Here is a 14,346-nt window from a genome sequence, read left to right as displayed (position 1 = left end):
AGTTTTCCGAGCACCACTTGTTGAAGAGACTGTCTTTTCTTCATTGTATATTCTTGCCTCCTTTGTCATAGATTAGGTGACCATAGGTGCGTGGGTTTATTTTTCTGCTTTCTGTCCTGTTCCATTGATCTATATTTCTGTTCTTGTGCCAGTACCATACTGTTTTCATGGCTGTAGCTTTGTAGTATAGTCTGAAGTCAGGGAGCCTGATTCCTCCAGCTCCCTTTTTCTTTCTCAGGATTGCTTTGGCTATTTGGGGTCTTTTATGTTTACAGAGAAATTTTAAAATTTTTTGTTCTCGTTCTGTGAAAAATGCCATTGATAATTTGATAGGGATTGCATTGTATCTGTAGATTGCCCTGGGTAGTATAGTAATTTTGACAGTATTGATTTTTCCAATCCAAGAACATGGTATATCTTTCCATCTGTTTGTGTCATCTTTGATTTCTTCCGTCACCGTCTTATAGTTTTCGAAGTACAGGTCTTTTGCCTCCTTAGGTAGGTTTATTCCTAGGTATTTTGTTCTTTTTGATGTAGTGGTAAATGTGATTGTTTCTTTAATATCTCTTTCTGATCTTTCATTGTTAGTGTATAGAAATGCGACAGATATCTCTGTATTTCAGACTGTATGCCTTTGGGTAGGACTTGCACACAGCCAGTCTCCATCCCACAACACTGTTACAAAAATGGCTGCTTCACAATTTCTGTTACCTTCCTGGCCACGGAAGGCATTTGAGTTTCTGTCTAAACTGTAAATACACTTTCAGTATATAAGCTTCAGGGTAGTAACCTTTGTGTCTTATTCACTATGATTATCGTATAGTAAGTTCTCAGTGAATAAATAGATGGATGAATGGATAAACGAATCCATAGGGTTGTTCAGAAGCACTTCAGCTTTCGTGTGTATAGTCTCTGTCACTGCAGCCGCTCTGATCACTGAGATGGACGTTAGGTGGTTTCCTGTGGTCATCTCACCTCTAAGAGGCAAAACCTTGGACTAGAATATGGGTTTTTTTGATGACTCAGGCTTAGGCTTATCTCATCATAGCACTTGAACTCAGTCACTCATTTTTTGGAGAGATTCGGAGAATTCTTCTTTTAAAACCTTGGCCACTAACATGACAAGATTTCAACATCGTATACTAGTAGTCCTTTATGTCTAAATTTCAAACAAATCCAGGATAACTGAAGAACAAGTTCTAGAAATCCTATGGATTGGGAGAGGCTTTTTATACCTTTTCACACTACTGAGAATGAAAGAAATTGCATAGGAGGAGGAAGAGAGAAAAACATAGGAAGAATGTAAGGGAGAAGAGTAACAGAAATAATAGAAACCATTTTTTTCTTTCTACTTCTAGTACCTCTCTGCCCCAATCTCCTGTGGCCTTTCTGGTCTTTTTCCATGGCTTCTAAATTCCTGTCCTCTTTTTTTTTCCCCCACACATCCATTGAATCTGTGCCTTTTATTGTTAGCCTCTTTAAGTGTTTTCTGAAGGTAGAGTATATAAACCATAAACACAAAAAAAAACTTCTGTGGGGAACCTTTATGTTTTGGGGGCACTACCCGATATCCAAGCCTCCTCCTGTTTGATGAAGCTGGTAGGAGGTAGAAAACGCCAATTGTGGAAATTGAAAAGGCCGTTTCCTTTTGACTCCTGGGCACTAGGACCACCTGAGCTCAGCCTATCTGATCGTCCCATCTAAGACTTTGTGTCTGGAGTGAGTGTCACAAAGAAGCAAAGACAGTTTTGGGTTCAAGCCACCGCCAGCAGTGGTGGCTTTGAGTGTCCTTGACAAGTTGCAGGGTCTCCCTAAGCAGGCTTCTCTTGTGACATGACATTGGCTCCAGTTCCAGCCTCCCAGCTTCCCTTGATTTGTGTTCGTTTTCCAAAGCTCTAACCTTTCCCTGGATTCTGTGAGCTGCTTGACATTCTTTCAGTAAACTCCTTTTTGCTCAAGTTAGCCAGGTGGATTTCCTTTGTTTTCAACTAAGAACCCTGACTGGTAACCTTTCCCTATCAGCATTAGAAAAGTACAGAGAAGAAATATGCAGGGAGTCTCCTGGTGGTCTCGTGGTTAGGATTCGGTGCTTTCGCTGCAGTGGCCGGGGTTCAATCCCTAGTCGGGGAATTAAGATCCCACAAGCAGCACAGCTTGGCCAAAATTAAAAAAAAACAAACAGAAATGCAGTCTTATTTTGTGACAGTTCTTACCTAAGTCCCCCTCACTCTTTGATTTTATTCTTTTTTTTTTATCCTTCTCTTTCTTCTTGTCATTCCATAGCTATCAATGCCTCCTTTCAACTCTATTTCAGTTCAAGCTAGTGGATTAATCATGCCAGATGCTTGTGTTATATCTGAATCCTGAATAATCAGCTTTCTTCTGTATGAGATTGGCAAGTGTGAAAAATACGAAATCTCTTTGCATAGAATACAAACACACCTAATATTTGATGGTCAGGGTATGTATTTCCATGACAACAGGATGCTTAGGATTTTAGACAAATAAAGGGATGCAAATGTACTTAAAACCATTTTTTTTCCCCCTACATACAGGCAATAAGCATAACTCTGATTTAATACTGGCCTGTAGAACTCATTTTAGAAGTCAAGAAAATGTGCTTATTAACAAGGTATCGTGATCATTATACATTTTCTAAGACAAAAGCAAATTTCTCTCTCTTTTTTCTCCCCTCTTTGGGGGAGGAGGTAAAGGTAGACATTTTCAATTCTATCTGTCAAGAATGGAAAGATCTTTTTTTTTTAACAGTTCATTTTCTCCATAAACAATGTGAAACATATGTCTTTAGTACAGTTTTCAGAGCAATTATAATGAGACACATTTAAAGATAGAGCATGTTTTTGACTCACGATCCGTTTACTTCCTGCCCTGCACGTACCGCTTCCTTTCATTCCTACCCAACCATGCTGCGCTCCTGCCACAGCACAAAGAACCTTTAAAATGACTCATTTGCTATGTCTGCACAGTGTTCAGCTGGATTCTCTTAGTACCCTGGTAACTTAATTCCTGGTCAACATTTTGCTGTGATTAAAATGATAATAGCTACCATTACTGGACAAGGACTTATACATACACGATCTTAAATCCTCAAACACCCTTGCCAGGAGGGGTTAGTATCGCATCTACATATGGAAAGCTAATTTGCCCAAGATCACAGAGAGTGAGAATGTGAACCCAGGTCTGTCACACTGAGAAGCCTGTGCTTCTACCACTTCTGCATTCTGTCTCTTCTCGGTTGATGTCTTCAGGAGAATTTTTTTGGAGATATAATTGACAGAAAACATTACATTAGTTTCAGGTGTACAGTATAATGATTTAATATTTGTATATATTGCAAAATGGTCACAATAAGTCTAGTAAACATCCATCACTACACATAGTTACAAATTTTTTTTTCTTGTGAGAAGAACTTTTTAAGATGTATTCTTTTAGCAACTTTCAAATATACATACAGTATTGTTTAACTATAGTCTCCATGCTGTATACTACATCCCCAGGACTTATTTTATAACTGGAAGTTTGTACCTTTTGACCCCCTTCACCCATTTTGCCCACGCCGCTCCCCCCACCCCCGACCTCTGTCAACTGCCAGTCTATTCTCTATTTATGAGTTTGTTTTTTCTTTCTTTTTAAAGATTTCACATATAATTGAAATCATATGATATTTATCTTTCTCCTTCCTTCAAGCTCCATCCATGCTGTCACAAATGGCAGGATTTCCTTCTTTTTTCTGGCTGAATAATATTCCATTGTATATATACCATGTTTTCTTCACCATTCATCCATCAGTGGACACTTAGGTTATTTCCATATCTTGGCTATTATAAACAATGCTGCAATGAAGATGAGTACAGATATCTTTTTGAGTTAGTGTTTTCATTTTTTTTCAGTTAAATGCCCAGGAGTGGGATTGCTGGATCATATGGTAGTTCTATTTTTTTTTTTTTAATTTTATTTATTTATTTATGGCTGTGTTGGGTCTTCGTTTCTATGCGAGGGTTTTCTCTAGTTGCGGCGAGCGGGGGCCACTCTTCATCGCGGTGCGCGGGCCTCTCACTGTCGCAGCCTCTATTGTTGCGGAGCACAGGCTCCAGACGCGCAGGCTCAGTAGTTGTGGCTCACGGGCCTAGTTGCTCCGCAGCATGTGGGATCCACCCAGACCAGGGCTCGAACCCGTGTCCCCCCTGCATTGGCAGGCAGATTCTCAACCACTGCGCCGCCAGGGAAACCCCGGTAGTTCTATTTTTAATTTTCTGAGGAACCTCTATACTGTTGTCCATAGTGGTTGTACCCATTTACAGTCCTACCAACAGTGCATGAGGGTTTCCTTTTCTCCACATTCTCACCATCCCTTGTTAGCTCTTGTTTTTTTGTTAATTAGCCATTCTAACAGTTGTGAGGTGATGTCTCATTGTGGTTTTGATTTGCATTTCCCTGATAAGTAGTGATGTTGAGCTCATTTTTATGTACCTATCGGCTGTTTGTATGTCGTCTTTGGAAAAATGTCTGTTCAGATCTTCTGACCATTTTAAAATTGGATTGTATTTTTGCTGTTGAATTATATGATTTCTTTATATATTTTGGATATTAACCCTGTATCAGATATATGAATTGCAAATATTTTCTGATATTCCTTAGGTCGTCTTTTTTTTTTTAATTAATTTATTTATTTTAACATCTTTATTGGAGTATAATTGCTTTACAATGATGTGTTAGTTTCTGCTTTATAACAAAGTGAATCAGTTATACATATATCCCCATATCTCTTCCCTCTTGCGTCTCCCTCCCTCCCTCCCACCCTCCCTATCCCACCCCTCTAGGTGGTCACAAAGCACCAAGCTGATCTCCCTGTGCTATGCGGCTGCTTCCCACTAGCTATCTGTTTTACATTTGGTAGTGTATATATGTCCATGCCACTCTCTCACTTTGTCCCACCTTACCCTTCCCCCTCCCCGTATCCTCAAGTCCATTCTCTAGTAGGTCTGTGTCTTTATTCCCGTCTTGCCCCTAGGTTCTTCATGACCATTTTTTTTTTTTTTTTTTTTAAGATTCCATATATATGTGTTAGCATACGGTGTTTGTTTTTCTCTTTCTGACTTATTTCACTCTGTATGACAGACTCTAGGTCCATCTACCTCACTACAAATAACTCAATTTCGTTTCTTTTTATGGCTGAGTAATATTCCATTGTATATATGTGCCACAACTTCTTTATCCATTCATCTGTCGATGGACACTTAGGTTGCTTCCATGTCCTGGCTATTGTAAACAGAGCTGCAATGAACATTGTGGTACATGATTCTTTTCCTTAGGTCATCTTTTCATTTTGTTGATGGTTTCCTTTGCTGTGCAGGAGAATTTTATGACAAAAGGACAAGTTCCCTTTAACTAGTGCTTACATTTTATCACTCTGCTGCTTTTAAACAGACAAAAAAACAAGGAAAATTTACAATACCTGGAAAGCTAGAGAAATCAGGAGAAAATAAGTCTTTAGAGCCTAGTGCTTTCTTGTTCCTGTTGGCTACACAGTAGCAAAGAAATAAAAGCAACAATGCCTTGAAATTAAGAATGCTTCCTCCCTGGGCCAAGATAATAGAACAGACACTTGTGAAAAGCAAATAGGCTCTGAATGATTTCTGATGAATCAGCCACCATTCAGTGTTCACTAGCAATACCATTAAAAACAACCTGTGTTGCTGAGGTACTTTGTACTTTGCAAGGGACTTGTGTCTGAAGCGTGTGGTGCCTTTAAGTTGCCACTGGATCGAAAGCTGCCACATTGGAAGGTGGTGTAACAGAAATAGGCTCAGGCAACAGGGAAGGCATTAGACAACAATCCTGAATCCGGTTTCCTGACTCACCTTCTATCCCAACTGCTTGGTTGCCAAACTCAGCTTGGCCTCTAGGTTATTGCTTTCAAAAGCCTCCCAGTGTCCTCATGAGAACATGCATCTCCAGTCCTGACTGTGGCCCTGACTTTGGGCCCGTGATCCTGGATCCTTAGTGTGGCATTGTCTCTCATACCTGGAAGTCATCATGCTTCCATTGTGGACCCCTGCCCAGTCTGTAGACAATAGAGGCAGCTCTCCATTTGAATATCTGATTTGATTTTTGCAGGGAGTTCACTCTCATTATGACTTGGTAAGCTGTGAACTTTAGTACTATTTTGGATGATCAAATCATCCAAGAATCAAAATCTTTTCATTTTAATCTTTTGGTAATTGTGGGCCCAACTCATAAAAAATCGTGTCTGGTTACAAGTTTCCCATGAGTCCGCCTTCACTTCTCACCCCAGATACCCACACATTTTACGCCTCTGTGAACAACAACAGAAAAACACTTCTCTTTTCTTGTGGTGCAGAGGAAGTGGATTTGGAGAAACAAGAATGAGACTGGAGACTGTTGTGTCAAGAGTGGACCTTCCTTCTTTAGAGAAGGAGTTAGTGACTAACTTTAGAGAGGGGTGGGGCTGCGTGGTGGGGACAGAGGGGGTGTTTCTAGCAGGATGCTCCCTTTTGGCGTCTGAGCTGGGCATGCAGGCCCATTTGTCCAGGGGCACGGGTGGGAGCGAGGGGACTGCTGGAGCCCTGAGGCCTTGGTAGGCAGTGGGGCAGGGCTGGATTACAAGTCCCTGAGTGGACGTCCCCTGGCCTCTGTAGCAGCGGGTAGCATCCTAGAGCATAAAAGATTGTGTCACAGGTCTCATATCAACACCACTGCTCACAAACCAGAGAGGCCCAAGTAAGGCATTTTCTTCTGTTTTACCTCTCTGTATATAATACACCAGCACAAATCATAACAAGTAGGTAACATTTATGAAGCATTTTACTTTGTGCCAGAGACTTTTTGAAGTGCTTCATGTGGGTGATCTCATTTCCACCATTTGTGGTTGATAAAACGATCACCCCCGCTTCCCAGATGAAGAAATATAAAGGTTAAGTGTAATGCCCAAGGTCATATAACTCGTACAGCATGATGTAAACTACATAAAAGCATGTATGCACATGAAACTCTATTCTCTGTTTTAAATACCTAAAATTTGGGCCTGCTTTTGAAAACTAGTTTCACTTTTGGCTGACGAGTCATTTATGCAATCTAGAAGGCTGTGCAGAGCAGGCTTTACGTGGAGTTCAGGTGTCTACTGTGATCCACTTGGTGTCTTGAGTAGCATTCAAGGCTGTCCATAGTGAGTTGCTCTTTCCATCCTTGCCTCCTGTTCTTTCTCCTGAAGTTCTGACCAGAACAAAGTTTGTTCATGCTTCTGGGTGCCTTTATCCTTCTAGCTTCTTTGTTCCTTTTGCCTAGGCCTCCTTTCTTCACAATGTTAAAATCCTTCTTATTTCTCAAGTCCCAACTCAAATGCTGCTCTTTCACCAAGCATTCATTCATTCATTCAGCTAGTGTTTATTAAGTACCTAACATGTGCAAGACTCTCAGCTAGGCCTTCTCTAGTTCGCTGTGTCAGGAGTAATCCTGAGATCATGATTGTAATACAGTCAACAATGGTAGCCAACACATGTAGGATTTACGATGTGTCAGGACTGTTTTGTGCTTTATACACATAGACTTATTTAATACACAGCACTCCCCATATTGTCTTATCTTCTATTTATTTAAGAGCATGTCTTGGTTTTCTGATAAGATTAAAGCTTTTCGAGTCCATGAGTCTCAGCTCTTATTCCTTTTTACTTTTGATAAACAGCTGTGTCTAGGACATATATACATGCCTAGGACAGTGACTTGGACATAGTATGAACTAAATAAATAGCATTTGAGTTGAATTTGATGTATATCCATACTCATCTACATCCATACCCAACCTTCATCCCTTAACAGATTTCCAGTGTCTCTTGAAAAATCAGAAGAGCTGACAATTTCTGGGCTTTCATTCTTGTGTTATAATATTTTGTTGGAGCTAGCTAACCACTGTGGTTTTAAGTGAGGCACATGCTCTCAGGTTTTCCACAGTCCCTACTACTCTTTAATGCCTTGCACCAGGCCCTGTAGCATCTGATTTTTGACCCTTGTGAAGCCAAAGGAGAATTTAGATTCCCGCTGCAGGTTGGCCCCCTCAGGGTAGGAAGAGTTGCAGCCATTATACACTTTAGCCACTTAGTCTCTCTGTTCTGTTACTAGTTCACCAGCAAGATTTTTGTTTCAGCCAGAAAGATGGCTCATTTTCTAAGCACAAGTTTAGCAAGGGCTGGGCTGCCTTTGGGTGATTCAAACAGTCATTTGAAGCTCTGCTGTGACACATACCAGATGATTTTAACAACCTTCCCATCACATGGCCTCGGTGCAAGATGGAAAAACACCACAATGATACCTGACAGTCAGTAACAAAGTTCTCACAAGAGGCTGTGGAGGGGGAGTTGAATTCTAAAGCTCTTCTCAGCAAGTCTGCACTGGGGGTGGAAGCTCAGCAACCCTCTCAGGAAAATGACATCTCTTTGATAGTTGACAATGAGTCACTGAAGATGTTGCTGCTTTTCCTTGGCATTCACAGATAAGTGGCCTAAGCCATACTTGTCTGTGCTTTCCTCCACCCCTCATTCATTTGTTCAACAAATGCGGAGTGCCTACTAGTACCAGGCCTGTGCTAGAGGCTTTGGATATAGCAATGAATAAGGAGGATAGTAAACGAGTGTACAAATAAACAAAAAGGATGATTCTAGTGATCAATGCTATGAAGGGAATAAGTAAAGTGGTGTGACAGAGAATTTTGGGGGGTGGGTGTCAGGCTGCTTTGCAGAGGATGTGCAGGGAAGGCCTGAGGAGGGGACATTTGGAGATTGAGATGAGAGTCCCCCTGGCAGAGGGTAAGTACAAATAGGAATGAGATGAGGAGGAACTTGGCATTATTTGAGGAACAGAAAGGAAGCTAGTATGGCTACAACTGTGCGATGCAAAGTTCTGCACAAGATAAGGAACAGTCTGCGACAGGATAAGGAACTTGCACCAGATTGTAGTCTGTGCACCCTTTCCTTCTCAAGAAAGGCTTACTATATTAAAAACAAAAAGTTAACTGAAATAAAGAACATGCTTAGTAACATAATTGCTTTAAAATCTGGATCAGGTTTTTTTTTTTTTTTTTTAATTTATTTGTTTTTGGCTGCGTTGGGTCTTCGTTGCTGTGCTGGGGCTGGGGCTTTCTCTAGTTGCGTTGAGCGGGAGCTACTCTTCGTTGCCGGTGCTCGGGCTTCTCATTGCGGTGGCTTCTCTTGTTATGGAGCACAGGCTCTAGGCACGTGGGCTTCAGTAGTTGTGGCGCACAGGCTCAGTAGTTGTGGCTCGTGGGCTCTAGAGCACAGGCTCAGTAGTTGTGGCTCACGGGCTTAGGTGCTCCGCGGCATGTGAGATCTTCCCGGACCAGGGCTCGAACCCGTGCCCCCTGCATTGGCAGGCGGATTCTTAACCCCTGCGCCACCAGGGAAGTCCCTGGATCAGGTTTTTTATCTCATTGCAACAGGCAACACAAAAATCCTCAGATTAAGACCAGTCCATGGACTGTACTTTATCACTGGTCTGGAGTGTAGTGAGAGAGAAGGGCAGGCTGGGAGGCTTTGGTTATAGAGGTGGGCAGAGCCACATCAGGCCCAGGTGGACAAGTGAAGGTCAGCTCTTCACTAAAATGCAATAAAATGCAGGCAAAAAAGTCAAGTGACTTCTTCAGACACTTAATGAGAGTTTCAGCGATTGAAATGGTACTTAGAGAACAACCGCACTGCACTGAGGTGGAGGTGATGAGTCACCCATCAGCTGACTCGGGAATTCAGACATTTGCTTATGCACCCCAGCTTCAGACTGTGTAATTCAAAATCCCATCTCAGTAAGTGTGTATAGCACGATCCAGGCGTGTGTTCATTCTGCAAATGCCAAGAGCCAGTGGCTGAGGTTGAACACCAGGGGTCCACAGGCATGTTTTGTTTGATCCACACAACATTACTGGGTAAAAAAATCAAATTAACTGCCAACGTTTAAAAAACTTGACAGCTGGGCTTGTAGGCTTCCCACAAGGCAGACTCTTAGAAGGGGAATGGGCTTACCCAGTACCTGCCACCCCTTCGTGTCTTCTCCCTGACTTGTATATTAATTGTGGGTTCTGCTATACTAACGAATGACTGAAGAATCTCAGTGGCTGACTAGAAAGGTTTATTTCTGGCGCACACTGCATGCCCATTGTGGGTCGACTGAGGTTCTTCTTCACTGCAGGCCAGGGAGCAGTCCCTCTGTGGAGCAACTCTGGTGTTGAAGTAAGAGGAAAGGGAGCATGAAGAAAAATACACTATCTACATGGCCTTGAATGGGTTACGGTGTACTTGCTTTCAGCTCCACCTGGCAAGGCACACCAACCACGATGGCAGTGTTAGTGAGCCAGACTGCGAGGCAGCTCTAGCGCTGCTCTTTATTGCACTCAAGTGTTGACTTCCAGAGGGTGGGCTGTGTGCCCAGACTGAGCATCAGTGTGTATTGCAGCATCGCTGGGGTCTGGCAAGACAACCATAAAGAACAATAAGTGATGAGGCCTGTGAAGCTGAGTATTTATTATACCCTCTATGCATTCAGCTTTGCTCTTGGGACTGTGGAAAACACAGTCCTTGTTCTTGGAAGTGCAAGACGTCCAGAGGAACCATCAAGGATGTAGACTTGAGTGCTGGGTACTCGTGGGGTACTCATTTAGTTCACCTGAGCTACCAGGGTGGGTTGGCATCAGCAGGGGAGGCTTGGTGAGGCCGTCAGAATTAGGGGGGACTTGATGTAGGGAAGGTGAGGAACACTGAACATGAGTTGAAAGTTTCAACTGTTTTCACCTAAATTTAGAATCTTTGGAAGCAAGATGGCTTGTATTCTCTTGTAGAGTTTTAAAAATACCTTTGAAATGTTGTAAAGTTTTCTACTGAAATTGATACTTCTGTCAGGCTTGAGTCTCACTTAATTGTGAAGACCAGGTGTGCGCAGGGGCTGCCCTGAGCAGCGTGGGCCGTTCCTCTCCATCCGTCATGGCCTGCCCTGTTCTCCGGCATGCACTGCTGACGAGGGGCTGCTAGGAGTTTTGTTTCCACAAGTCGTTCCAGGGCTTCCTTTCCTGAGGAGCCCTAGATTTAGATTTCACGCAGAAGCTGTTTATGTCCTCCTCATGTTGAAGGCAGTGGGCAGGAAATTGATGTATTCCTGTCCCCAGGAGAGCACCTGAAAAGTGGCAGGCAGTGACTACACGTTGTTGAATGAGATGGATGGACGGATTTGGAGAACCACATGATTCATCTTCCTCTTCCCAGTCACTCACTCTTTTATTCCATCTTCTTATTGGCCCTGAGAGAGACAGGATGAAAATGAGGTAGATGTTTGGCTTGCCGTAAAGAAGGAAGAATTTAAACAGGCTCTCATCAATTTGCCTTCTTCTCCTTCCTCCCATTAGATCAGAGACTGGGGATAGAAATGAATAAAGTAGATTGAGTTTTAGAAGCTATGGGATAAGGAGGGACGGTGGTGAACAGTAAAACACAAGCTTGTCCAAAGGAGGCAGGTGTGGTTCTGCTCTACCTGCTTGTTGTCCTAAGGCATTTCAGGAACAGCATCGTCACTTCTTCAGATTTTAAAAAGAAGCTGAAATCCACTTTTCATCTACAATCTCCTGATTTTTAAAAAATGTTTTTTTTTTCAAACTCTTTGTGGTCCAAACAAAACGTTGCTGTAGGCTGGATTTGGTCCAAGGGCTTCTAGCGTGTCATTTCTGGACCTCTGGTCCTTTACGGGCCTAACACTTAGCAACGCTGAGGTGGAACTCTTGAGGTGGTCAGACTTTTTAAAAATTTTGGATATTATGTCTGAAAGAGAGGAGGCTCAGCTGACTTTTTTCATAGAGACGAGGGTTCATGATGGGTTCTCCACTCTCTCGCCTGGTTTCTCAATGGCCTGTCAGTGATGAGGATGAGGACTGAAGCCCATGGCCATGGGAGAGATGCCTAATTCAGCAGTGTGACGGATGTGCTGTTTGCTTATGAGGTAAACCCAGTTATTTAAGACTTTGTGGCTAACACGTGGATTGTGCACCTGGAAAGGGCTAGTGGAGGATGGTGACACAAGTCAGTCCTTGGTGAGTTAAGTCATTAGAATCAACAACAGTGTTTTCTTTTGATTCACAGCTTGCTTGAACCTGTAAAGAAAGTGGTGCCCAAGATGGTGCCCAGAGTAACATTTCCCATTTACTGTTCCTTGCCCTTTGACATTTGTTGATTGATTCATTCATGTACTCAATGCATGTTTTTTGCGTACCTATGTATGAGGTGTCAGGCAGTATTCTAGGTGTTGTGGATACAGCAGAGAAGAAAACAAAGTCCCTCCCTTCAGAGTGCTGTGCAGTGTGGTGTGAGGACCTGGTGGTGTGCCTCACGTGCTGGAACTCTTTTGAAAAGCTGGCAAATGATCATTCCTTCCCAGCTCTCAGAATTACGCCCTTGCTTGAGTGAGACGTCAGGAGAATAGTGGCAGTTGAGCATGGCGGGGAAATTAGGCCGGGAGATCACCTGTTTTTCTGGATGTCAACAAGATGTTCTAAGGTGGTCCTGGAGAAAAAGTCCTAATGGTTCTTGCTTCTCGGGTGCCTCCTGTGGCCCAGTGGTTCCTCACTCCTTTTGAACCCCCTGAGGGTATTCATCTCTACTGTGCTTGGGAACTCCTTTGGAATTGGTGAGGAGTCTCAGGATGTCCTGTTGGAAATGCAGCCCTCAGGGTGTTTATTCCTCAACACAGGAAGCACCAAGGGATAAGGAATAAAATTTCTTCACTGCAGGTTCACCTAGTTGTCGATATTATTCATAGCCGTCAGTCGTTGAGTGTAGCAGATATAATGGCAAATTTCTTTTTGCTCTTATGTTGAACTGTCTGCATTTAATTCTGTTGAAAAAAGTGAAAGCTGTTGGGCCTGTTGCTAAGAATGCTCGTCGGAGTCCACTCTGTTACTGATTGATTGATTTTGTATTGGTGCATGGTTAGCCGGATAACCTTTTGTCTCTGTTATTGAAAGAACTCTTGTGAAGTTGGCCTCGAATCCCAATGTTGGAAATGTTTACTTATGGACTGTTTGATCATTAATTCATGAAAGAGAAGCAGTGCCATATGACCAGGAAATCACACACCTTTTAATACGCCAGGGCCTCTTTAACAAATCAAGAACATCCAGAGTCACCCAGATAGGAAGTTAGCATTTAGATCACTGGTTTCTTCAGAAACTCACAGGATGAGTTATCATTCTTGTGATTTATATTTCTGGGCTTCTCACATATCCCTGTCGTATAGCCAGATGTGACTTGATGCTCATAATAATAAAGGCAAGCAGACAACTTTTTCTGTTTGTTATTTGCCCTGGAAAAAAACATGTCTTGATGGGACCCCAGGATGGTACCAAAATGAACATTGTGGAATATCAGGATGCCAAGGCAGAATTTATTAATAGAAGGCTGGCTGCTTATGTGTTCAGTGAAGTAGATCCCTCTTAGAAATGGTGAAATAACCCTGCACAGTATATTGCCATAACTTGGCAATACAATAATGGTAATACATTTAAATTTAAGAAACTCAAGAATTTGGTAGGATTATAAAATTGAAAAACACAACAAATATCAGGAATCTGTCAATCACAGTTCTTTTTTTTTAACAGCAATGTAAATCAAGAAAAGCTGAAATACATTTTTATAAGCTAGCAGGCTGAAGACTGTATATAATGCATGCCCGCATTCAAGCCATGCACACATATATAAATATATACATATACCTATATATATGCAAATAAAATCTTGATTATCCTACTTTGGATACTTCTCTTTTTGAGTAAATTTATGAACTTTTGCTTGGCCTGAAGTTTAGCCCATCACGTGTCCCTAAAGTCAAATTTTCAGGTATATAAACATAACAACCATTTAATACCCAAACAAGTACACTTCACTGAGTTTCTAGTTCAGGGTAAATACCTTTCTGTCAAGGACTGTGAGTCAGAAATTCATTAACACTTAGATGGAAAGTTAGGATACCTGGATTTAAAAAAATCTTCCTGGGGTCTTGGTTTGCTCATCATAAGATGATTTTGATGCAGGGCTAAGGGCGCCAAATGAATATCTTTTTATTGGGGATGCCGTGCAAATGCAGTCTAGCCCCATTCTTTATGCACAGTAGATTCCCTATACATGTGTTCGGCATTGATACTGAAACCTGACTGGGAACAACTTGTCCCGTTTGGCAATAATCCTAAATGACAGAAAATCTGTGACATTGCTGAATGGCTCTAAGCACCCACTGAATATTTATACAGGGACTATTACTATCAAA

Source organism: Eubalaena glacialis, chromosome 1 (genome assembly GCF_028564815.1).
Source record: "Eubalaena glacialis isolate mEubGla1 chromosome 1, mEubGla1.1.hap2.+ XY, whole genome shotgun sequence".
Lineage (NCBI taxonomy): Eukaryota > Metazoa > Chordata > Mammalia > Artiodactyla > Balaenidae > Eubalaena > Eubalaena glacialis.
Note: the sequence above shows the minus strand (reverse complement) of the source record.